Below are 27,336 nucleotides of genomic sequence, written 5' to 3' on the forward strand. Positions count from 1 at the left end.
AAGATTGACCAACGGACAATATAATGATTTACATGACATAACATGAAACTAATTCAAATTCCCAAATGCTCAACTCCACTGGAAATCATGCCAAGGTCAACCGCAACACACTTCACCACCAAAAACCACATAACACGAAAATCATCACCGGTTCATGAAAACCACCAATAACTTGCACAAAAATCAATGTGGATCACCAAAAAAAATAAGACACAATTAGGAAACACTAGCAAGCATGTTAGAATCATCAGTAATAGTTGCACCAACATCACTTATCAAATCTTCAATGATCAACATTTGAAACTCAAGAACACATCCAATCAGCAACTGTCACAAAGAAAGATAACTTGCAGAGTACCAAAACATGATCCATCTAGAATGAAGATACACAAAACCATCCCATACAATATCCCAAAATATCATCTCAAGATTTGATCACACCGGAATATACCAAAGGAAATACTGAACTCTGCAAAGCACCAACACGGCAAAAACAAAACTGCAAAACTGGATCATAATATCTTCCCAATCTACAACCATAGGAGCAAATCACAGTAATATGTTGACATCAATGACAATAACATATCATCGCAGTAGAAATGACCAACAAACTTCAACAATATCCAACAAATATATCTGAAAGCCAGATAATGCCATGCACAAAACTGATCCTTGAAGTCCTTTCAAATTTGTAGTTCAACAATCGAGGTTGGATACCATTTGCTTGAAGCATGTTGGGAGGCCATGTTCTGTAATTCCATGAGAATTAATCATAAAGCTAAGTGGTTTGAGTTAATTCACATGTGTTTTGTGCATATCATACTTGAAGCCATTTAATGCCATCACATTCATTATTCAATTTCAATCAAAGAGAGGTAACTCAGCATGATAAATCAACCACATCACCTCCACCCCAGTGTGTGGGGATAGCTTGGCAATCATGTTAGCAAAGTCATCAACTAACATTCGACATCCATCATGGTAGGCATTGTGGTTCTTTTAGATTTAGTTTCCTATTTATATGGCCAAGTTGGCCAAATCATCTACTGACCCATTACCTTCCCAATATATATATGTGGTATTTTTAAGTTTAGGAAGGAATTAGCAAGTTCTCTAATCGGATCTAACCATCTATCCAACTTCCAATTCGGAGTAGAATTTTGTCTAATGGTATTAATTTTTATGAGATAATCTCCTTCCAAATAGATCCGATCAAGCTCTCTACCCATTTCCAGCCCTAATAATGCAGATCTAAACTCAACTACATTGCTTGTAGTCTTTCCCAAGAAAATTGCTCTCTTAGCTAAGATATTTCCATCGTGGTCTCTAGCAATGTATCTAGGGCCACTACGGTCGGGATTGCCTTTGGAGGCCCCATAAAATTTTATCTTAACCCATCCTACCTCAGGGGTACACCAACACACATTGTCACAGGGTTTTTCAGGAAGATCAACCTTCCTAACCCCATTAACACGGGGAATTTAAGGCCACTAAATGCCTTGATCATCTCTTCATCCCAATTCATATAAGTATTTCCTTTCAACATCTTTTTTAAGGCTACCACATTAGCTAGTTCTTCAACCATATTTTTTATTTTATTAATCAAATTCTCTCTTGGCGTGGTCTTTTCTTGAAAGATCTGATGATTGTGTTCCTTCCATAGTTCCCAAATTATGCACGAGGGGAGAAGTTGCCACAAGCTATAAAACATAATTTTCTCATCCTTTTTGGATACATAACAAACCACTCATCTAGATTTTGTGGGATTGGGAATTGGAGATTAAGCTTTGACATAAAGTGTTTCCAACATGTTTCTGCATATGGGTAGCCCAGAAGTAAATGATCTATAGATTCCTCTTGACTTTTGCACATACAAAACCTACCTAGACCCATGATACCTAGTTTTATAAGCCTATCTTGGGTCAGAATTCACTTTTGTACGGCCATCCAAGCAAACACTCTCATCTTTGGGAGAAAATATTTACCTCATAGTAGATTAGTGGGCCAATTGATCTTATCTAATGCAGCCTCCTTCACCTTATACCCCAGCTTCACCTTGTACCCCCCACTCACAGAAGGACACCATAAAATTACATCATCCTTATCAAATATAGAGAAGCATCTGTTGTTTTGAATTCCTTTTAAGCTTTTATTTTGATCCTATGGAGCATTCATATTTTCTCTAGACCTCCATTTCCATTTTTTTATCCCATTCTCCACAATAATTTCTCCATAATTGCATACATTAGTGCCCCAAATCATGGTAGTCTCCCTTCTAATGTCTTCTAAATTTGGGTTGTTTTTTATTGGAGTAAACCCCTCCCAAGAGTCTTCCCAAAAGGATGCACATCTTCCACTTCTGATTTCCCAAGTTATGTGCTTGGTTATTGTTGTCCTTGTTTTTGTTTTGCATGAAAACAGGATAACCCCTATAATTTTTTCTCAAATTCATCCTCTTTTCTCTTAAGTCAAGTAATGAGACATTTTTTTCATCTCATTTGTGTTTGAATACTTGATATTCTAAGTTGGTATTTCCATCCTTTGGGTTAAATTCAAATTTTAACTTTAAAGTTAAAATCCCTGTTTGGGTGTCAAGTCAGGTTTTAAACCCAATCTCTCACCATTTTTGTGTCTATTAAGTTTCAAGTTGGCTTTTAAACCCAACTTTACACCATGATAACCAGCTTTGGTGTCAATGGGACTTATAAGTCCTATTTACACCATTTTAGACATTATAGTGTAAACCAGACCTACAAGTCCAATTTACATCATAATGAAGCTCAACTTCTCATTTATTATTTTTGGAGTTCGATTTGTTTTGGGTTTCTTTCTCCCCTTATTTATCAAATTATGCCCTTGTTTTCCTCATTGTTTCTATCAAATTTTAGAGGGCACCAGATTGATTTATTTCATACCAGATTTTGCAAACACGTGGTATATATTATTTTTACCCTTTGCTCTTATTTTGTTTTGAACTTTATCTATGCTAAATTTAACATCAACCATATACATTGAAGTTATACTTCAATGAATATGGTTAATGATTAATTTTGATATCCTTTTTATCATTATCGAAACCTAGTTATCAGTGTGAACTGGATTTTGAATCCAGCACACACCGAATCCTTGGCTCTGGTGTGTGTCGAATTCAAATCCGACTCACATTGTATCATGCTTATACTCTATGTGGTGTGTTTATGCTTATACTCTATATGGTGTGTGGCAGGACTGTGTGTCCAACACACACTGTTCCTTTTCCTTTGTTGTGTAATGTGGGCACATAGACCCACCAACCACTGAGTCCTTCTTGCTTTTATAGTGGTGTGGGGCAGGGTTGCTAACCCAATTCCCACCACAGTTTTTAGTTGTGGTAGTGATCGAGGGTATAACCCTGACCCACCATCATTTTTCCATTTTTTTTGTTAAGCACCATTTCTTGGTACGTGGCGGAGTTGTAACCCCGAGACACACCAAGGTTTTACTTTGTGGTGTGTGGCAGGGTTACAAACCCACCACCCACCATTTTCATTTTTCTCTTTCTTTTGATGTCGATCAAATCTGTAACCCCGCTCGACACCACTTGGTCATTTTGACAGTTCTTGCAAAGTGCTTTTCTAAGGTGTTGGTCGAGGTTTATCCCCGACTTACACCAAATCAACCTTTTAAAGTGTAAATCAAGGGTATAACCCCAATCCACACCTAGTTTTGGTTCTTCCCTTAAGCAGTGTAAATCAAAGTTATAACTTTGATATACACTTAATTAATGTTGTTCCCTTGTTGCATATCAGACATATAAACCTGATATATACTTGTTTTAATTTTTTACTTTATATTAAGTGCAAATTGGACTTATAAGTCGGATATGCACCTATTGATGAATTTACAATTAGATTAAGTGCAATTGGACTTATAAGTTAGATTTGCACCTAATACACACACTTTTGAATTGGTGGTTTTTGATCGATTTGTGGTTGATCGATGGTTTTATCCTATCAAAGTGAGATTCCTATGAAGGCTAATCATCTCGAATGATGATATTTCCATGTTGTGGTGCCTCTATTGCAAATTCCAAAGCCCTCACCAAGTAAAAGATCAATTAAGTTCAAGAAACAATACATTCATCTTGTTTTTCCTTCTTAGTTTGTATCATCCAATATTGACAATATCAAGGATATGGAGATCGACCATGTTGATCTTGATGAATTCTTAAAAATAGTGAAGGCACCGCCAATATATTACAAAATGGAGCTCACCATCAATAGTGAAATACATCTAGTGGTGGCATTTCCCATGTTTGTATAGAATCCAAAATTTGTGTTGGCTCTAGCCAATAGGTATGATCCTACCACTAGATCTATGAAGGACGAGGATGGAAAGAAGACGCTCATCAAGCTTGATGAGTACTTATTTGATACTATTTATGGTGAAAAGTGGAGACAACAATAATATTGAAAGACTAAATGGATTCAACCACAAAACCCTATCCTAACAACAACAAAGATCCACCATAACATATGAAGATTACCTAAGACAATGCAAATCAAATGAAATCACAAAGATTATACCATCACATGTCCAATAGGGTTTGGATCTCCATTATTCCTATTTCCATTGATCTTGCTTGATATATTTGCTCTCAGATTTTATATGTGCACAAGAGCTCAACAAAGAACGGAAATGTGGTTGCAAGTAGGCTTGATTGCATATGCAAGTTCGAAAGTGTAGTGTAGTCGAGTAATCATCAGGGGGGGTTGATAATGAAGGAAGCATCTCCTTATATAGAAGACACTATATGAAATGGAGGGATAAGATTGAGAGGTGTAAAAGATAAATGGTCAGCTAGGATTAGGGGGTAGGTAGAGAAAATAAGAAAATAATAAGAGGGTGGGTAGTGTCGGAATTAAGAGATGAATGACATGTGTCATAGGTAGAAAAGGCTAATGAATTAATTAAATAAATAAAGATTTAATTAATTAGTAGAGGAAGTGGGATCAATTAAATAAATAAGATATTTATTTAATTTAGAAAAAGGATAATTTAAATAAATAAATGTATTTATTTAAATGAGAAATAAGGCTAGAAGAGGATAAATGAATTAATTAAATAAATAAATATTTATTTAATTAATAGAAGAATTAGGCTAAAGTAATTAAATAAATAAAGACATGACAATTTTAGGTGTCTACAAATACAATTTTCAAATGTTCTCCTATAGGTCAATATGAAAATATTGATATGCAATCAGTTGTTACTTACTTTGATAACAATTCAAAAAAGGAGGAACATTAATGATAATTGGCTAAAAACACTTATGCCTACAATTTCAAGATGGCCCGAAACTCTTCCTTGCAGTGATTTCATTAAGGAGGTCAATAATCTTATTACTCTTCTCAATAGAGTAAAAGGCCTCCTGACTTCCAATACTTACTACAAGTGGATGTATCAGTACATTCACACTATCAAGAAGAATAAGAAGAAGATCTACTGGGGCAAGTAGATTGCAAATTCTTTATGTGAGCAGTTGACCAAGGTGCCCACCACCTTGAAATTCTATATGACTTCCTACCTTGTCTATGCAGCCACCTTGATGAGGCATTTTCTAGGCTTATCTACCACAGGTGACAGGAGTCAGGTTCATGTTTACAAGTTCATCACTCAGTTGACTCTCAAGGAGAGTTTACACCATTTTAGGAGGGTCAAAGATGCCTTATTTTCTCATTACATGTGCTTATTTGACAAAGATCTTCGAACAAAAGTGTCAGGTAAAGGTTGGAAGGTGGTGAGTGAATATGGTTGTATTTTCTTACAATTCCCTACATTTACATATATCAAGATTGGATACTTTGATGGAGAACCCTTCATGCTCCCAAGGTATTTGTCAGGAAAGATCATCCTTATGGAGATGGCTCGTCAAATGATATATATTCATGAGCATCAATTTGGAGCTCATAAGACAGGTCTCAAGTTCTTCATCACCATAGGAAGGTACTCCATAAATTCCATCTACAAGGCAGATGCCATGGAGGAGGAGATGAGGAGAGTGACCATGAGATTCTTCAAATCCAAAAAAAAAAAAAATCAACTATAGAGGCATGAAGAATAAGATCAAGAAGAAATACACTCATATCCATCAAATTGAGGGTGTATGGGTAGATTACAAAACTAAAGAGGATGTTTGAAGATTGGACTACTGTGATTTGATAGTAGAAAAAATTGAGAATCTTGATCTTGTTGAGATTCCTAAAAAATCTTGAAGAGGATAGGGACATTCTAGATCCTGCATATGAGAGAAACAGGGTTGCTAGATTACCTTTGCCTCTCATTCAATGGTCTCAAAAGGAGAATACTTCTATAAGGGACAAGGTCCAAAGGATTATTGATAATACCACTGCTTGGTACAATATACATGGTGTTCAGCTAAAGCCTGTCCAAACTGAATCATTTGAAGAGGATGTTGCAGGGCCTAAAGGAAAGACTTCTGAGTTAAGGACCAAAAATAAACAAGATCCTATGAGTCCTAAAGGTCTGAAATTCAAGTTCATCATTAGAAAGTGTAAGAGTCAAGGTGATTCTTTAACTCAAGAGATTCAAGTTAAAGAAGAGGTTGATGAAGGATATCAAGAAGAAAATGAAGATGAACAACAACAAGAAGATGATCCTGAAAAGGAATAGGAACAAGAAGAAGGAGGATCTTATGAGGAAGGATTACCTGAAATTCCAATTACTTCTCAATCTCAAGAGACATATGAAGATGTTCCTCCTACATCATATGATATCACAGGTACTAATTCAGTCTATGTTACTGATTCTATTCCTTTGTGTTCTACTATTTCATTTTCTACACATGCTCCTCAAATCCATGTTATTCCTTCCACTTCCACTGGTGAATCTACCCTTGAAACACCTCATGACAACCTTGATATTGTTTCTCTTCCCAATTTTTCAGAGGTTACTTCTTCCATGTTGGAAGATTTTGAAAATTTCATGTCTGAAAACCAAGTTCCTCCATAGGTTTCTACCATCTCAAATCCACCTGCCATTGTTACCATGACTTCACCCATTATTACTACTAGTGTTCAATCTCAGGAATTGGCTACACAAGTCCTGACTGCTAGAGTAAATGAAGATTCATTATTGCCACTTTGGTTAGTGTCTAACACTCCCAAGAGGAAAAAGTGGGTCATGTCTTCGAATGATTTTGATTTTAATCAACTGGTGCATGTTAAGGCCAAGGGGAAGAAGAAGGCTAAAACTCTATCTAGGGTAAAGGTAGATGAATCAAATAACAAGTATGTGGAAATGGCTATTCCCCCTCCAGATATAGAGCTTGATAGAGTGCAACCTACTAATTATGTTATCAAAAGAATTGATCTTGGTAAACAAACACATGATGGTATAGTTGAAGATGCTCAAAATTATTTCTAGCATCTTGTGGTGATGTTCAATGAAGAGAAAGTTAAGAAAGATAACTTGAAGAAACAAGTTGATCATCTCATAGAGGTCTTGATCAAAATTACCAAATCATCAGAGGTAATTGAGCTAGACACTTCTTTTGTGGATAAGCAATTTGTTAAATAAGATGAACAAGTAAATTCTCATGGGAGGACAGTGGGTGAATGGATGGATAGATTTTTCATCCAGGGAACTCATCTCCTATGTTTAGTTGTCACTCTTGTAAACAAATTAGAGGAGGTAAGAATTGAAATTGATAAAGGTGAGAATTTGTTTTCAAATGAATTGGAAACACATGGGAAGGACTTTGACTCTTGGTTGAAGTTAGAATATTTACAATTAGATGTTCTAGTTGACAATGGAGTGATCCCTTCAAGGGATATGTACATTGAGCAATGAGAAATACTAGAACATGAGATGAACACACTTGAGGTGCTTATTAAAGATTTGAGGAAAGCATAGAAATAATGTAATGATAAAGGCAAAGATATCATCGAAAATATTTCATCTCTTCCTTACACTTTCCTTGATGAGAACCAGAAACCCCTTCATGAGGATGCTATTGTCAAAGACTTTAGTTTTTTAATTGGTGAAGAGGTGGAAAAACAAGCTTTCTCATTATCCTCAATTGATAAGTTGGTCAATATCCAGGTAAATTTGGATGATTTAGCCTCTCTTTTGAAGAAGTATAAGAAATGATACTTGAGCCTTGGAGATTCTATTACCCAAGTCAAGGTCATCACAAGTCACACTAAAGGACTTGATTAGGAACAGATGAAAGTAGTTTTGCAAAAATTCAAGGAATTCATGAAGCAAGATCGAAATGGAGTGTTTGATGACACTTAGATTTTTCATAGTAGATGCATTTTTAAATAAAATTTTGACACTTGAACTGTCATTTTGTACTTAGTTTTTGCAATTAGGCAATGCACGAGTCCAAAGTCAATTAGGACTCTTCTTTGAATTAGTCATAGTTTTTCCTAGATTTTCTCAGCACACCTCTCCTATATATATGAGGTTTCTTATTGTAATTCATATCTATTATCTTTTATATGTATGCCAAAACTTTGTCAAAGTGAAGTGCAAAAGTGAAACTATGTCTTCCTATTGTGATTTACAAACTTGATGAAATAAGAAGAAATATTTCACATCCAGACTTTGCGTTGGATTCATTTATGGTTTGTGGTGAGAGTGTACTTATGTCATTTTCATTACAAATTCTTATTTTACTTAAGTAAAGGTGTGTTGAGAGAATATTGTTAAATCTTAGAGGCAATTGCTAGTTTGTGAACTTTGTGTCATATCTTGACTATTGTTAATAAAATTAGGAATCAGTGTTTATGATATCATTGTGAAGACTTTGTGCTTCATATTGGTAATTTCAAGTTAAATTTAGATGATCAATATTAAGGCTATTATTTAAAGACTTTGTCCTTTATTGTGTCATCTTGGAAAGGAAATCATAACTTGAAGACTTTGAGCATCATATTATTATTTCAGAAAAATATTATCAAAAGTGAAGTTAAAAATCAGTTTAAGACTTTGTGCTTTATTAAAATTTTCTTAATTAACACATTGGGTTACAAAAGAATTTGTTAAAAAGGTTGATAGGACTGCAGTGAATTCTAAGACTTTGAACTTGAGCACTCTTTCCCATCCCAGAGAAGCAATGGACGACTTTGCACCTTTATGGAAACTTTTTTCTTTCTTATCCATATTGTATAATTCTTTCATTCTAATTTAATTTGTAACTGTTAGAATCAAGGAACTCTAAGAGGGGGGGTGAATCAGTGTTCTACCAGTAATTAAACTTTTAAACTTATTCTTAGACCACCAGAAGAAAATGCAAGAAAGTAAAGTGCAGAAACACAAGATAATCAGCCACAAAAACATATCACCAAAATTTTTACGTGGAAACCCATAAAGGGGAAAACCACGGTGGGATTGAATCCCACAATATTCGTATATTGTGATCAGGACTACATAATATTATATTAGGGGAATGCACTTGCATTCAGGCACACTACCTAGAACCAAAGGTTCAATTACAATATAGAAGTCTCATTGACTTACAAATCAATTACAATGATAACGACAGTTGTTGAACTCCAAATAGCATCAAATAGTGTCTGGATGAGTTTTGGTTAAGTGCATAAAGACTGACTGTACCACTTTTGTTACTCTGCTTTGTTCTACTTCCCATTCAGCTACTAGATCAAGAATGTGCACATGAAATTGTGCCAAAATAGTTTCTCGATCACAAATCGCTCATTACTATATCAAAAAAGATCTTCTACATCATTCTTATATATCCACAACCACAAAATAAAACATTCATCAAGTCAGCCAGCACAATATGCAATGTAATGTGTAATCAGGTGCCATTGTAGATCCATCAAATGACGTCAAAATAACTTCCACAAGTCAGCCCTATCACCCCATGCACGAATCTCACCACCGCAATCACCAAAAATATTTCAAACCAAAATTGCACTGCTTATCCTGAAATATCGGTAGTTTGTCACCGGATCATAATTAACTTCTGAATATCAAAATTCATGATTACTAGATAGGATTTCCAAGGATATTTGCCATCGATGACAACCCTAGACCATTATTCATGCATCAATATCCACCAGATGAGTGTCGATTGCCAACAATCTCCCCCTTTGGCATTGATGGCAACACTCATGAAAAATGACTAAGTGTTGAAACATGTACACTGGATTAGAATTTATAAGGCTCCCCCTTAGATCAAAAACTCAAAATCTTGTATCAACCCAAAAAATTTGCATCCTTCTATACATTTTTCACTCTACTCTCCCCCTTTGGTAGAAAAACCAAAGATGGGGTGCTCCTCAAAAACTTATGTATAAGAGTGTATACGGGATATACTATACATACTTAAAGATATCTACTTCATAAGTCCTAGGTGAGTATCCCACCCACTCTTCAAGCTATCCAAAACTATGATGAAGGCATTGAAAATGTAGGCATATATCTCTACATCCTTCAATTCATGTGGAACTGATTAAGCCATTATCTTCAAGCAATCAACTTTATTGCTAAACATGGTGTCCATTCAGGGAGCAACAAGGTTCCAGAGTTCACCTACCCGCCTTAGAATTATCTCCTTTTTTGAATTAAGGCTTGAGATTGATCAATAAGACTCATCACCTAACCTTGAAAATTGTTGGCAAAGGCAACATTAGAATCAAAAGACTGAGATATATTGTCAAGGTTGCCTTGGCAAACATTGATTTGCTTGCAATATCTGAAGTGAATTTGGATAGTGAAAGGCATGACTTGTATATCTTTCATCCTTCATTAAGTGCTTTAGAACTAGTCTACATTCATTTATTTAATCTGACCTTTATCATCCCCAATCATTGATGCAGGGGTGGGAGTAACATCAATCAACATACAAGTTATACTTAAATGAATTCGAGGTGCATTCCAATTACACCACTTGGATACATTGCCTCTTTGGTCTACTTCACACATGTCATCTAAAATTCAATAAGGAAATATAATATTAGCCTCTCTCTATAGATTGTTATGGCACACAAGTCATCATTACATCAAATAACTCAACAATGTACTATTTTATTAAACCCTTATGATAACATTTACTATGAAAAGACACACAAAAATATCCATATATTTCCGAAATAATCAATAACCAAAATTAATTTCTAGGAGCCTTGTGAAAAAATGTAAAGAATACTCTCACCAAGTTTGAGACTTTTGGGATGATGCAATACAAAGATATAGTTTTCTTAATGCTTGTTGGAAACCCTAGTTTTATCACAAACCTACTCTCACCAAAAATGTCATAACTTATTCAAAACTTAATGAAATAGGATTAGATCAAAATTAAATCAAACTATACTAATTTATCCACCTTTTCCCATTTTTTTCAGACCATTATTGTATCTTACCAATTCATACCATACGTTTCTTTCAGACTGTTACAAAAAAATCAGTCATTTAGGACATCCTTCACCAAAATCGCCATATCTTACACAAAACCCAATCCAATTTAATGAGAAAAAAATATTTGGAAACTAAAAACAAATATATTTCCATCCATATATTATAGTCCTCAATATGATGTCACCAAAAGGCCATACAATAGTATGTTTCAGACTGCAAATGCTGAAAACTTCAAAAAACAATGTAAGGATGCTACAAAAATAAGTTCATTCTTTATTCCATCCTTCTCCAACCCTCTCCAACCTCCAAATTAGATTTTGTGAAAAAAAAATATATGATTTGTATCATATTGAACTACCCAGCTAACCTACAACTACCCATAAACAACTTTTTACAAACTTTTAAAAAGTTGCCATGACAATTTTGACAACTTTGGATTAACTTTTACAATTTTTATCCAAATGACTCAAAACTTGACATAATGATCGAAAATGATCATCAATTGTCACAAATGACCTTAAAAACATTTAATAACACAAAACAAAGCAAAAATATAAACTTTTCCTCTTGTAGGCATATTAGGTCCTGAGGGTGCTTTTGCACTAGGGTGCTCCTGCAACAATAATCTTTCAGAAGGTTTGCATTCTCACCTCCTTGAATCTATCCAATACCTTCTTGGTGGTTTCCTTCTCCAATGATTCAAAATTGGTACTTATGTTGTTGATCAACTATGAGAACTTACTAGAGGGGTTAGATTTTGGATCTAGTTGTACTTCAGGTACCACTTTCTACAGAATACCTACAAACATCTCAATTAACTTCTTGTCCTCATTCTCTTAATTTACTAAGTCCTGATTAGATTGAGCCTAGACTGGTGAAGCTACCATTAGCCTTTCTTTCGGGGACCAGATGAGTGTCAATTGCCAACAGTAACATGGAAATTGTAAGAATTATAGCTGATGCCCTACAAAATGGCACAAGGTTAGCAAATGATAAACAACACCAAAGACACAAAAACCGTTAGTGTTAGTCAATCAAAAACTAATCTATGAAGGCATACCAAGAGAGACACTAAAAGCATGCTAATGTATCTAATAAACGAAACAAAGATTATAAGGCATCTCCAACTGCCTCTTAGCATGGCCTTAGCTCCTTCTCCCTTGTTCCTCTCCTCTCCAAGTTCCAAAATAGTGTAGCTCTTAGCAGCTTTTTGCACTATGGATGCTTATGGAGGATTGAGATTTAATATTAAGCTTCCAATATGAAATGAAAAGCTAAATACTATGCTATTGATGCTAAAATTATTGATTTTACCAAAAAGACAAGATGTTAGATTGCTTATGCTAAATGCTCTCTAAAATGTCTATAGCCTAAATGCATACAAGTTTTCAGGATCTGGATTATGAAGGAATGGGCTCTATTTATAGGAAAAATGGAGCAATGGATGGCCAAGATTGAAGGGTTTAATCAAGGGTCAAGCTTGAAAGTTGGGGATCCATGTGCACAATTGGCACCAATAAAATAGTGACAAGTGTCAACACAGGATTGGGTTGAGAGAAGAGGTTGGAGGCATTAAAGGCCTGAGAAGACCTCATGGTTATCTAAAGGCTAAGGGTCAAGTCTAAATTAGGATTACCCACTGGATTAGGAGTTAATGCAAGGATAAACCTTTGTGCAAATGATTAAGAGATAATCATGGTCAAAGCATTAAAGGCCTGATGAGACCCTTGGGTTGGGTAGAGGTTGAGTCAAAACAAATGTTTTAACCATGTGGGAGGGTTTGGGTTAACCATTAATGGTTTTTGAAGACTTTGTGGATTAAGTGGTTGAAGGTTGGAAGCTTTCAAAGGTTATCCAAGACTTTGAGACATTTAGTGGTTGAAGGTTGAAAGACTTTAATGGTTATCAAAGACTTTTAGGCTTTGAGAAGTGACTCCATTTTGTTTAGGAATGTGACAATAATTAGGGGATGGATTAGACTAATTAGGAAGGGGTTAGAAGAATCTAGAAGGGGATTAGATTTTGCAAGTGGATTTGGTGGGTGAGGAAAAAATAGGATTTTATTTAAAATAAAAAATCATTTATTTCAAAATGTGTGCAAGTTGCATTTGTAGGAAAATGCAAGTGGGGTGGGGATAATGATTTAAATAAATGTTTTATTTAATTTATTTAAAAGAGGAAAAGGGAATTTTAATTAAATAAATAGATTTTATTTATTTAATTGAATGGAATTTGATTTAATGAATTAATTAAAATAAATTCAATAATTTATTTAATTAATAGAAGAATGTTTGGAGATGAATTAATTAAATATTTATTTAATTAACTGATGGCTAGTGGATTTTTAATCAAATAAATACGAAATATTCATTTAATTAAAATGGACAGATTTGTGTGACTACATTTGCCCCTCTTTGAGACGGTGCGGTTTATCGCGTCGTTTCAAAGAAAGAAAAATAGGTGTGAAGAAATGCCCCATAAAATGTAAATTTAATGGGTGGTATGCCCCCTCGAGAGATGGGCTGAAAAATTTTGAAAAATCGGGCGATCTCTCGAAAAAGAACGAAAATTGGCAGGGTGGTAGAAGAGAAGAAATTAGAACTAATGATGAAAGAATGGGAGAAAATGGAGTGAATATGAAGAAACAACAAGCTAGTGGGTACCCTGAGGTCATGCAAGAGATACATAGCAGATGTAGTGTGGGGTTTGGATTGATGCTATACAATTGATCAAAATTGGTTAGACAATCTGGTGCAATCGGTTTAATTGCCCCGGTCAAGTCAAAGCGTGACAGTTGATGTCAGTTGGTCGCTTGGACATGATAAAGTCTGAGTAAGTGAATCAAAGTGACTTGTTGGTGACTTAGACAATTGATGTAATTGCCTGATGAAGTCAAGGTATCTGAAGAAAAATACTCGTTGATACGTAGACAATTGATGTAATTGTCCGATGTGATTGTGTTTGATTGGTTTGATCAATTGATAATGTGTGCGTGTGATGGATGGTTGTGGGGAATCAGGGCAGCCCCGTTGAGACTAGGTCATTATGATAAATGCCTGATGTAGTCTAGGATTACCATGATCGATTACCTATTGAGACCCGAAGATACTTGATCAGAGTATCTGTTGATAGTCTAGGTGTGTGGGAGTCGATGTATCTGTGCAGATAGAGTAACTTTCTTGACATATTGGATGACTTAGGATAGGAAACACAATCCCTCCTATTTAGAGATGGATGGTGATGAACGTGGCTTGATTAGGTTGATTGGGACACGATGTAGGGTATGTGATGGTGATTATTGAGATGGGGAGGGTGGGGGGGGTTCAATGTTAGATAGAAGAAATGGAGGACCTATTACATTCCTATGGAAGAAGAGGAAAATAGAGTATCCATTGTCATGACTATGTATGCATGATATGCAGCTATTATGAATGTATGGATGGGTGGAATGCAATGAAATGCAATATATACAGATGAGATGAGATGACGATCCATAGTGCTCTATTTTCATCATTGAGCTTTAAAATGTTGGAAGAGAATACAAGCATCTTGACATAATGATTCAAGATGACCTGAGTATTCCTTACATGGATTTTATATAGCAAGTTAATACAAGCAACTTGATATAATGGATCAAGTTGACCTGAGTATTGCTTGTGGAACAGACAAGGATTATCTCCTTTCATGCATGACTTGGATCGTCCTCTTTGATCTTTAGGCTGATCATATCCTGAGACAAGTGCATACCGTACTAAGAGATAAAAACCTATATCCAGTTTGGATGAGGTAGGAGGAACCAAAGGAAGAGCATTGTACCTGCAAACAAACAATATATACATAAAGAATAAAGAATATGGATCCTTGGTAATGGTTCATGTCCATATGGTCGAGGTATACGCTGTAGTCAGCAAGCCATAGTGACCTATGACTGTATTTTTGCCTATGATCACATAGCTTAGTGAACTTCAAATGTAGACACCATTAGTACATGCCCCAGAACTTCATCGGAAATAACGCGCAAACGATACAAAACAATGTTGCAAGATCCTGATACAGATAAATGAACGATTGTACTCACAAATCAACCAAGTATTTGATAGCTTAACATAATTTTCTTGTCAAAGAAAACGTCACTTTTGTCTTTGTTTTTGGTAAGGAAGGATGCATCCTTTTTTAAAGACAGCTTGGATTGTTGATGTGGATTGTGTGGTTTGATTGATAAATGGTCATTGTGTGAGTAGTTTGTCAATGTTTATTTTGGTATCTGCATGGATGGGTATGTACAAGGTGTTGCCATGTTTTGGTTTTGATTTTCGATGGTTTTTCGATGTTTTTTTTTTTTTTGAATTTTGTGAGACATTTTTTCAATGTTTTTGGATTTTGTGAGTCATTTTCCAATGTTTTTGGATTTTGTGAGACGTTTTTGAATGTTTTTGGATTTTGTTGAGACATTTTTCTGAATGTTTTTAGATTTTGTTGAGACATTTTTCAATGTTTTTTGGTATTTTGATGATTGCTTGAATGAAGAACTGAATGAATCATAAGACAATGTAGAATCCACTTCCATCAACAGTTTAAAGGCATTGCCCCCAGTTTTAGACATGACTTATGAAGAAGCGGGATGCAAGATGCATGAAGTATTTATCATAATTGCAGAGAAATAACAAGCCATGGGTTTTTCGGATGGATGGATGTATGTATGAAGTAAATGTGATCGCAATGAGCCTGAAAGATACTGGAGCCATTGCCTTTAGGAGTGGCACCTGTTTGCCAGGTTTTCACCACCGTACTTACCCAAGGTGCCACTGGAGTGGTTGTTCACCATTTGGATGCATGATTTTTCTTTGAATGTTTTTTGTATTTTCTTCAGGACATTTTCTGAATGTTTTTGGTATTTTCTGATATGTAGGGGAGCCTGATGCTCTGTACACCTTAGGTATAAAACCGTTTGAGGTGCATGCTATTGATTGGATCTGCAAGCGGTTCTCCTTCTGATGTAGCCAATTGATATGCCCCGGACCCGAACACAGCAGTGACAACATATGGGCCCAGCCAGTTTGATTCAAACTTGCCCTGATGTTCTCGGTTTGGTTGGTTGCGAGGATTCTCTCGAAGAAAAAGATCACCTACCTCAAATGTACGAGGTCTAACTTGGTGATTGTAGTTTCTGCTCATGCGCTGCTGATAGGCTTTGAGGTGATTATATGCAGCTTGTCGTTTCTCATCAAGTAACTCTAAGTCCTAAAGACGTGAGACTCTGTATGCTTCATCATCGATGAGATTGTACAAGGAAACCCATAAGGATGGTATCTTGACCTCAATAGGTAAGATAGCTTCAGCACCATAGACCAATGAATAAGGAGTTGCACCTGCAGGGGTTCGAATGCTAGTTCGATATGCCCATAGTGCTGGATTCAATTGAACATGCCAATCACGACCGGCATCATTGACTATTTTCTTGAGGATCCTTAATATGTTTTAATTGGATGCTTCAGCCTGACCATTGCCTTGTGGGTAATAGGGAGTGGAAAAGCGGTGTTGGATATGAAATTTTTCACAAAGTTCACGGACATCTTGATTTTTGAAAGGGAGACCGTTATCTGTGACGATGGACATGGGTACACCATACCGGCAGATGATGTAGTTGAGGATGAATGAGGCGATCTGCTTGCCGGTGACTTGGGTAAGTGGAATAGCTTCGATCCACTTTGTGAAATATTCGGTAGCGGTAATAATGAATTTGTGGCCATTGGATGAAGATGGATGAATCTTACCCACAAGGTCAAGGCCCCATTGGCAGAAAGGCCATGGTGTTGTGATTGGTTGCAGTTCCTAGGCTGGTGCATGTATCAGGTCACCGTGAACTTGACATTTCTTACATTTCCTGACAAAGTAGTAGGAATCCTTTTCCATAGATGGCCAATAGTATCCAGCTCGCATGATCTTCTTGGCTAGTGATGGACCACTTGAGTGAGTCCCGCAAATTCCTTCATGTACCTCTTCCAAAACCTTTGTTACCTCACCTTGTTCCAGACATCGAAGGAGAGTACCATCAAGATCGCGTCGGTATAGGGTTTCGGCAATAATGGTATATCGAGCAGTTTGGCGAATGAAGGTTTTTCGTTGGTTATTCGATTGGTTGGGAGGAAGGGTGTGATCGCGGAGATAGGTGTAGAACTCACCGTACCATGGGGATTCAGGACCGACAAGGTGACATATCATCTCGGATTCAGGGATATCATAAGTGGGGATCCAAAGCTATTCTACCAAGAACTCGTAGCATGTTGAATTTTGTGGAAGATCTAGGAGAGATGCGATCGTAGCCATAGCGTCAGCAGCTCGATTCTGATCTCTTGGTATCTGCTCAAAAGTGATAGTAGTAAATAATGTCTTTAGAGTGTCCACCATTTGCTTATATGGCATGAGTTTATCATCCTTTGTCTGATATTCATCTGTTGCTTGTCGAATGACCAGTTGTGAGTCACCATATACTTGTAGTTCTTGTAATTTCCGTTGTATAGCTAGCCTGAGTCCTGTGATCAAGGCCTCATACTCTGCTATGTTGTTTGTGCATGGAAATGTGAGCCTGTAAGACTTCGGGATGCTATCACCTTGAGGTGTGATAAACAGAATGCCTGCCCCCGAGCTGTGCCTAGTGTATGAACCATCAAAATATAGTTTCCATGGTTGTGTTGTTGTGATCATGAATATCTCTTCATCTAGAAAATTGGAAATAAGAGGATGATCGCCTGTGAGGGGTGCATCGGCCAACTGATCTGCAATAACTTGACCTTTGATAGCTTTACGGTCCACGTACTCAATGTCAAATTCACTTAGAATCATCACCCATTTGGCCAAGCGACCTGTCAATGCTGCTTTGCTGAGTAAATACTTGAGTGGATCAATCTTTGCAATGAGTTGTACCTTGTGTGTTAATAGATAGTGCCTCAGTTTAGTAGCTGCTAAGATTACTACTAGGCAAGCTCGCTCAATAGGTGTGTAATTGAGTTCATAGCCCACCAGTGTGGGAGAGATGTAGTATACAGCACACTCTTTGCCTTCTGCATTATGTTGTGCCAGTAATACACCTAATGCTATACTTGTCACTGAGATATAAAGTAACAACGGTCTACTTGGATCTGGTGGCATCAACAATGGTGGATTCATGAGATAGTTTTTAAGCATCTGAAATGCTTGCTGGCATCGGGCATCCCACTAAAAGCGGATGTTCTTGTGTAGCAGATGTGTAAATGGGTGACACTTATCGGCCAATTGTGCAATGAATCTTCGGATGGATTGAAGTCATCCTTGTAATGTCCTTAGCTGACTGATATTCTTTGGAGGTGGCATGTCCATGATTGCCTTAACCTTTGCTGGATCGACCTCAATGCCTTTTCTTGAGACAATGTATCCTAGAAGTTTCCCAGAGGTTACTCCAAAGACACATTTCTTTGGGTTGAGTCGAACATGGTATTGTTCCAGTCTATCAAAGATTTTATCTAAGATGTGGAGATGTCCTTCTCTGGTGAGTGATTTTGCTAGTAAGTCATCAACATAATCTTCCATCATAGTATGCATCATGTCATGGAAGATGGTGGTCATTTCCCTTTGATAGGTTGCTCCTGCATTCTTGAGACCAAAAGGCATTACATTCCAGCAATATGTGCCCCATGGACATGTGAAGGCTGTCTTATGTTGATCTTCTGGTGCGATCTTTATCTGATTGTATCCTGAAAAGCCATCCATGAGTGAAAGCATGGCATGTCCCGCTGTTAGATCCACTATGATGTCAATATTTGGTAGGGGGAAGTCATCCTTAGGACATGCCTTATTCAGATCTCTAAAGTCAGTACAAATGCGGATGCCCCCTTTTGGTTTGCCGACAGGCACAATATTGGAGATCCATTCTGCATAATCAATTGGCCTAATGAAACCAACATCCAGGAGTTTCTTGAGTTCTGTTTTGACTAGCACTGCAATCTGGGGATGCATCTTACGAAGCTTCTGCTTGACAGGTTTGGCTCCTTCTGCGACGGTGAGGTGATGCATGACTAAATCAGGATCAAGCCCAGGCATGTCTGCATATGACCATGCAAAGTTGATCTGACGCTGCTGGAAGAACTCTATAAATTTAGGTTGTTCCTTTGGAGTGAGAAGAGATGCCAGATGTATGATATGAGGATTTTCAAGAGTCCCCACATTGTATTCATTGGTTTCCTCAAGGAATGTTATATCTGATGGGATCTCTACCCCTTTCCTCTTCATGACGACTTTGTCTTTCTGATGCTTGTCTTAATTGGGCAAGATCACAGTCAGAGGGGAGTTTGGCTCCTTCTTGAGCAAGTCTTAAGAAGTGAGCATCCGCATTGCTCCTGAGTATTTTGTCAAACAATCTGTTAAAGAGAGGGTTATGCTGAGCCCTTTCTATTGTTGCAGGAGTGGGAGTACTTGGGTTTTCGTCATCTGCATTTCCTCCAAGTGCTTCTTGAAATTCATTGAGATTTTCCTCTTCTTCCTCTTCCCTTTCTATTTCTCGTTGCCTCGACTGTGATCGGGTTTGAGCCATTTTGTTTATGAGTCTTTGTTGAAATTGCATGAAAATGATGATGAGTGTTTGATGAGATGAGAGATTCATGCTTTGGTGAATTGTGTTGCACGTGGATCTCTAGCACTTTTAAGGTAGATGTTACCGAAATTCCTTCTTTGAATTGCTTGTTTTGTTTGAGAAGATTTGATGTGATAAGGTGTAGAGAAATCTGAGATGTGTTATAGATTTAACTACCTAGTAATGAGAGGATTCACTCATGAACTAGTTTTAACCTGCGTAGATGTGTCTTTTAGGATGAGCTTATCCTAGATGTAGAAACAACCTAAAAATGATGTGATGTGTTTGATTTCAAGCAATATCTAAAAGAGAACTTGGGACAAGAACCTCTTAATGTTTTGAGAGTTGGGACGGATTGATGATGAAGTGATGATGTATGAGTGAGATGATGGATGAAAATGTTTTCAACTTCAATAAAAACTTTGTGTTATAAATGGGACAAACTCTACCTCTTCCCTTTCAGGTGTTGTAGGTATTTCTCGAGCTGTGTTGTAGGTGATGCAGATGTTGGGGAAAAAGTTGGGATTAATCTTTCCTCCTTGATTTTTGTGATAACTCAGAGCTCTATATTGCATAAAAGCTCTGCGGTTCAATGATTCTGAATCAAACTCGTTTGTTTTACCTTGAAGGTATAGACGCATGTGATTTAGAAAGACTCTATGGGAGACAAAGATTTGTCGATTGATATAGAAGAATTTCCTCCTTTTGATTAAAGCCTTTGAGCTCAATGGTCTTCTTTTCAAGTTGATATTCTGATGACACTTCTTTTTTCGCAAGATGTGAAGAATGGTCATAAAAGTTGTGACTCTGTGTTGTTTGCACTTTGTTTTTGGTATTTTTGGTTGTGTTGACAGATGTTGGATGAATACTTTGTTTTTGGGATTGATTTTATTTTTATTTTTCTTTGACAAGAAAACAAAGCAAGCACACAAACACAAGAATGTTGCCTAAAAAGGCACAAATGAGTATGGGTCTAGATTAACCCAATCCTTGGACTTGTTTTTGACCCTTCCTTTAGATGTATTTTAAGGTGTATTTCCAAAGCCTGAAGTCGGCTCAATTTGCACTAGGTCTATAAAATGAACACACTTCAAACACTCTTTATCCCTAAGGTCAAATGGCCAACTGTGATAAATTTAGCCCACATCTTGATATTTCTTCGACTTTGGTACTACATACCTTATGAATCCCGCCATGGCAGGTAAGGATGTGATATACTAAGTCTTGCACGAGCATAACAAATAGATGATCCCTATGATGGGGGAGTCACCACTTTTATCAAGCCACAAGTGACTTTTCAAAAAGCTATGTTTCTACTCAAGGAAATATGTATGGTAAGTATCTTGGGAGCAAAACCATCTATGCTCTTTCACTAAATTATATCTCAAATATCCTCAATCAATAGAACAGGTGGGCTACTACTTAAAGGTGTTTAGTCATGTTCGATGTTTTTAGACATAAGTTCATTCTGCAATGACTCACTTAAGAGCCTTGTAACTGGTGGTGGGGCCCATTTGTCCTTTCGGCCAGTTACACTGTAGGAACAGCTATACCCAAGGCTACAGCTTTCGCTCTCACCTGATTTCTATAGCGGCTCGAAGGATTTACCGCTCGAGGTCATTCCCAAGAGTATCGATCCCTTGGCAGGCCTCTCTTAAAAAGATAAAATGTGAGCGTTACTAACACTTTTCTCTTGCACCTAGGACCACAAAAGCCAAGGGAGAGGATAGTGTGTGTTAGAGGTAGGACCACTCGACTGACTTTTGTGCACAAGCGTGCCAAACACGTAAAACACTTGTTCTTTTTAATCCAGCATTTGCAAATGTGATCTAACTATTTGGAGATGTTGCTCCAACAGTCATGGTGTTGTATTCTAGAATTTGAAATCCTGGTCAACTTAATGGAAAACACGTTTGCATGAAATAAAAATCGCTTGCAAAAATCAAAACAAGTGGATTGTTCTTTTTACTTGCCCAAAATTGAAGTGTGGATTGTAAATTTTAGGTCCGAATTGATGCAAGGAAATCAAATTTGTGTTGTTGATTTTAAGCACCAAAAAAGATGAATCCTAACTAGAAAACAATGGAAATTTTTTTTATTTTTTATTTTTTTCTGCAAAAACCACAATTTGTTAGTAAAATTTATGTCCAAGGGGGGCTTCTACAAGCCTAAGATATTCAATTTTTCGGTTACAAGGCAACTTGGACAACACTCTGTCGCAATAGCGCTAGTCTGTGTTTTTACAGAAGCGCTATTTTACACAGTACCGCTAGTTTGTGTTTAAACAGGAGCGTTAATTTAGACAGTAGCGTTGAAAGAACAGAAGAGACAGAAAGGCAAAAGCGCTAGAAGTGTTCCAATAGCACCAGAATAATCACAGAAGCGCTAAAACAATTCCCAAAGAACCGAAACTTTTACAATAGCGCTTTTGTAAAAACAATAGCGCTAAAATAAAAATTGTCGGTAGCGCTAGAACGTGTTCAATAGCGCCGAAGCGTGACCTGTGTGGCACTTTCAACAAGCAAATATGTTAGTTACAAAAAAAATAGTATGTTTTTGGGTGTTCGATTCACGTCAGGTTCACCAAATGATGCCCTGCAAAATGGCACAAGGTTAGCAAATGATAAACAACACCAAAGACACAAAAACCGTTAGTGTTAGTCAATCAAAAACTAATCTATGAAGGCATACCAAGAGAGACACTAAAAGCATGCTAATGTATCTAATAAATGAAACAAAGATTATGAGGCATCTCCAACTGCCTCTTAGCATGGCCTTAGCTCCTTCTCCCTTGTTCCTCTCCTCTCCAAGTTCTGAAATAGTGTAGCTCTCAGCAGCTTTTTGCACTATGGATTCTTATGGAGGATTGAGATTTAATATTAAGCTTCCAATATGAAATGAAAAGATAAATACTATGCTATTGATGCTAAAATTATTGATTTTACCAAAAAGACAAGATGTTAGATTGCTTATGCTAAATGCTCTCTAAAATGTCTATAGCCTAAATGCATACAAGTTTTCAAGATTTGGATTATGAAGGAATGGGCTCTATTTATAGGAAAAATGGAGCAATGGATGGCCAAGATTGAAGGGTTTAATCAAGGGTCAAGCTTGAAAGTTGGGGATCCATGTGCACAATTGGCACCAATAAAATAGTGACAAGTGTCAACACAGGATTGGGTTGAGAGAAGAGGTTGGAGGCATTAAAGGCCTGAGAAGACCTCATGGTTATCTAAAGGCTAAGGGTCAAGTCTAAATTAGGATTACCCACTGGATTAGGAGTTAATGCAAGGATAAACCTGTGTGCAAATGATTAAGAGATAATCATGGTCAAAGCATTAAAGGCCTAATGAGACCCTTGGGTTGGGTAGAGGTTGAGTCAAAACAAATGTTTTAACCATGTGGGAGGGTTTGGGTTAACCATTAATGGTTTTTGAAGACTTTGTGGATTAAGTGGTTGAAGGTTGGAAGCTTTCAAAGGTTATCCAAGACTTTGAGACATTTAGTGGTTGAAGGTTGAAAGTCTTTAATGGTTATCAAAGACTTTTAGGCTTTGAGAAGTGACTCCATTTTGTTTAGGAATGTGACAATAATTAGCGGATGGATTAGACTAATTAGGAAGGGGTTAGAAGAATCTAGAAGGTGATTAGATTTTGCAAGTGGATTTGGTGGGTGAGGGAAAATAGGATTTTATTTAAAATAAAAAATCATTTATTTCAAAATGTGTGCAAGTTGCATTTGTAGGAAAATGCAAGTGGGGTGGGGATAATGATTTAGATAAATGTTTTATTTAATTTATTTAAAAGAGGAAAAGGGAATTTTAATTAAATAAATAGATTTTATTTATTTAATTGAATGGAATTTGATTTAATGAATTAATTAAAATAAATTGAATAATTTATTTAATTAATAGAAGAATGTTTGGAGATGAATTAATTAAATATTTATTTAATTAACTGATGGCTAGTGGATTTTTAATCAAAAAAATATGAAATATTCATTTAATTAAAATGGACAGATTTGTGTGACTACAATAGCTACTCCTTATTATAAATTCTTTCCTAAAACAAGAGGAAAAGAATAACATCTATCTTAAGAAAAGAAAAAGATAGAATGATGTACCACCCATGTTAGAATAGGAGTTGAAATTTATCTTATTTTATTAGAATAAAGTAGTGAAGCACATGTGGAGTCTTCCCTAAAGAATTAAGAGAGATTTAATCTCGTGTTATTGTGGTTGAAACCATAATTTTGTAAACTCTTCTAGTTTGCCAAATTTTCAACCAACAGTTTTTATATCATGATGGTCTAGAATACAATACTAGATTGTAGATCCTCTGGGTGGATTTCTGGTGTTGATGATACAGATGGTCTCTTCATTGTCCAAATACTTCTTTGAGATCTGCACGCACTTCCGATTTCATTTTGTGTATATTTTCCACACAAGCTTATAACCTATTACTAAATTCATTATGTTCAATTGTCTAAGACTAGTTCCACCTGCATTTTGAGGCACATGGATTTTTTCCCATGATATGAGAGGAAATTTTTGGTTGTCTTTAGTCCCACTCCAGAAGAATCTTCACATGATCTAGATTAGAACCTCTTCAATTGCTTTGGGAATTCACAAGTATAACATAGAATAAATTGGGATGGCCGATAACAAAACCTTTAATAGTAGTATTCAACCTACTGATGTGAGCCATCTTCCTTTGCACAACTCCATCTTAATTTTACACCTATTGATTAAGCTCTCCCAATAGCATTTTTTATTAATACTAGAAAACAATGGCATCCCCAAAAATCTCCTTGAAAATTTGGCCACTCTTAAGTCTATGATTCTTTCTATGTCTCTTTGAAGGCTAGGTTGGACATTTATAAATTAAAACTACTGATTTTCTCCAATTTATATTTTGACATAAATCTTTGCTATAATTATCCAATAATATGCAAATGTTTCTTACTTCCATTTTGTTAGTTAATCCAAATAGAATAATGTCATCAACAAGTTGGTGATGACATTATTGGAGCAAGGTCGGGGGCCACTTCAATTCCTTTCCATTCTCCCTCCTCTCTAGGATGACTAATGCTCATCCCCAAGGTCGTGGCCATAATTTTGAACAAGAACGGTGTGATTGGGTCTCCCTACCTTAACCCTTGAGAATACTTAAAAAATCCTTGTGACACCCTATTTACCAACACTAATAATTTCAACATGTTAATGCAACTACTTATCCATTCAATTCATTTATCTTCGAATCCAAATCTACACAGGACACTTACCAGGTTTTTCCTATCAACTAGATCATACGCCTTTACAATGTTTAACTTTATTATTATTCTCATTGCATTGGTTTTTCTTGTTCAATGGATGGCTTCATGGGAAACTATGATACCTTCTACTATTGATCTCCCCAGCTACAAACCACTTTTTTTCTCTAAAATTACCTTTCTGGGCACCACTTTTAGTCGATTAGCAATGATCTTTGTGATAACTTTATAAATTGTGTTGTAGAGAGAAATGGATTTTTTCCCATGATATGAGAGAAAATTTTTGGTTTTCTTTAGTCCCACTCAAACAACTCAACAATGTATTATTTTATTAAACCCTTATGATAACATTTACTATGAAAAGACACACAAAAATATCCATATCTTTCCCAAATGATCAAATAACCAAAATTAATTTCTAGGAGCCTTGTGAAAAAATGTAAAGAAGACTCTCACCAAGTTTGAGACTTTTGGGATGATGCAATACAGTGATATAGTTTTCTTGATGGTTGTTGGAAACCCTAGTTTTATCACAGACCTACTCTCACCAAAAATGTCATAACTTATTCAAAACTTAATGAAATAGGATTAGATCAAAATTAAATCAAACTATACTAATTTATCCACCTTTTCCCATTTTTTTCAGACCATTATTGTATCTTACCAATTCATACCATACGTTTCTTTCAGACTGTTACAGAAAAATCAGTCATTTAGGACATCCTTCACCAAAATCGCCATATCTTACACAAAACCCAATCCAATTTAATGAGACAAAAATATTTGGAAACTAAAAACAAATATATTTCAATCCATATATTATATTCCTCAATATGATGTCACCAAAAGGCCATACAATGGCATGTTTCAGACTACAAATGCTGAAAACTTCAAAAAACAATGTAAGGATGCTACAAAAATAAGCTCATTCTTTATTCCATCCTTCTCCAACCCTCTCCAACCTCCAAATTAGAGTTTGTGAAAAAAAATTATATAATTTGTATCATATTTAACTACCAATCTAACCTACAACTATCCATAAACAACTTTTAACAAACTTTTAAAAAGTTGTCATCAAGTTGCAAAAGTTGTCATGACAATTTTGACAACTTTGGATTAACTTTTACAATTTTTATCCAAATGACTCAAAACTTGACATAATGATCGAAAATGATCATTAATTGTCATGAATGACCTTACAAAAATTTAACAACACAAAACAAAGCAAAAATATAAACTTTTCCTCTTGTAGGCATATTAGGTCCTGAGGGTGTTTTTGCACTAGGGTGCTCCTGCACCAATCATCTTTCAGAAGGTTTGCATTCTCACCTCCTTGAATCTATCCAATACCTTCTTGGTGGTTTCCTTCTCCAATGATTCAAAATTGGTACTTATGTTGTTGATCAACTATGAGAACTTACTAGAGGGGTTGGATTTTGGTTCTAGTTGTACTTCTGGTACCACCTTCTACAAAATACCTACAGACATCTCAATTAACTTCTTGTCCTCATTCTCTTAATTTACTAAGTCCTAACTAGATTGAGCCTAGATTGGTGAAGCTACCATTAGCCTTTCTTTCCGGGACCAGATGAGTGTCAATTGCCAACAATAACATGGAAATTGTAAGAATTATAGCTACTCTTTATTATAAATTCTTTCCTAAAACAGGAGGAAAAGAATAACATCTATCTTAAGAAAAGAAAAAGATAGAATGATGTACCACCCATGTTAGAATAGGAGTTGAAATTTATCTTATTTTATTAGAATAAAGTAGTGAAGCATGGGTGGAGTCTTCCCTAAAGAATTAAGAGAGATTTAATCTTGTGTTATTGTGGTTGAAACCATAATTTTGTAAACTCTTCTAGTTTGCCAAATTTTCAACCAACAGTTTTTATATCATGATGGTCTAGAATACAATACTAGATTGCAGATCCTCCGAGTGGGTTTCTTGTGTTGATGATACAGATGGTCTCTTCAGTGTCCAAATACTTCTTTGATATCTGCACGCACTTTTGATTTCATTTTGTGTATATTTTCCACACAAGCTTATAACCTATTACTAAATTCATTAT

The sequence above is a fragment of the Cryptomeria japonica genome, chromosome 8, assembly GCF_030272615.1.
Source record: "Cryptomeria japonica chromosome 8, Sugi_1.0, whole genome shotgun sequence".
NCBI classification, from domain to species: domain Eukaryota; kingdom Viridiplantae; phylum Streptophyta; class Pinopsida; order Cupressales; family Cupressaceae; genus Cryptomeria; species Cryptomeria japonica.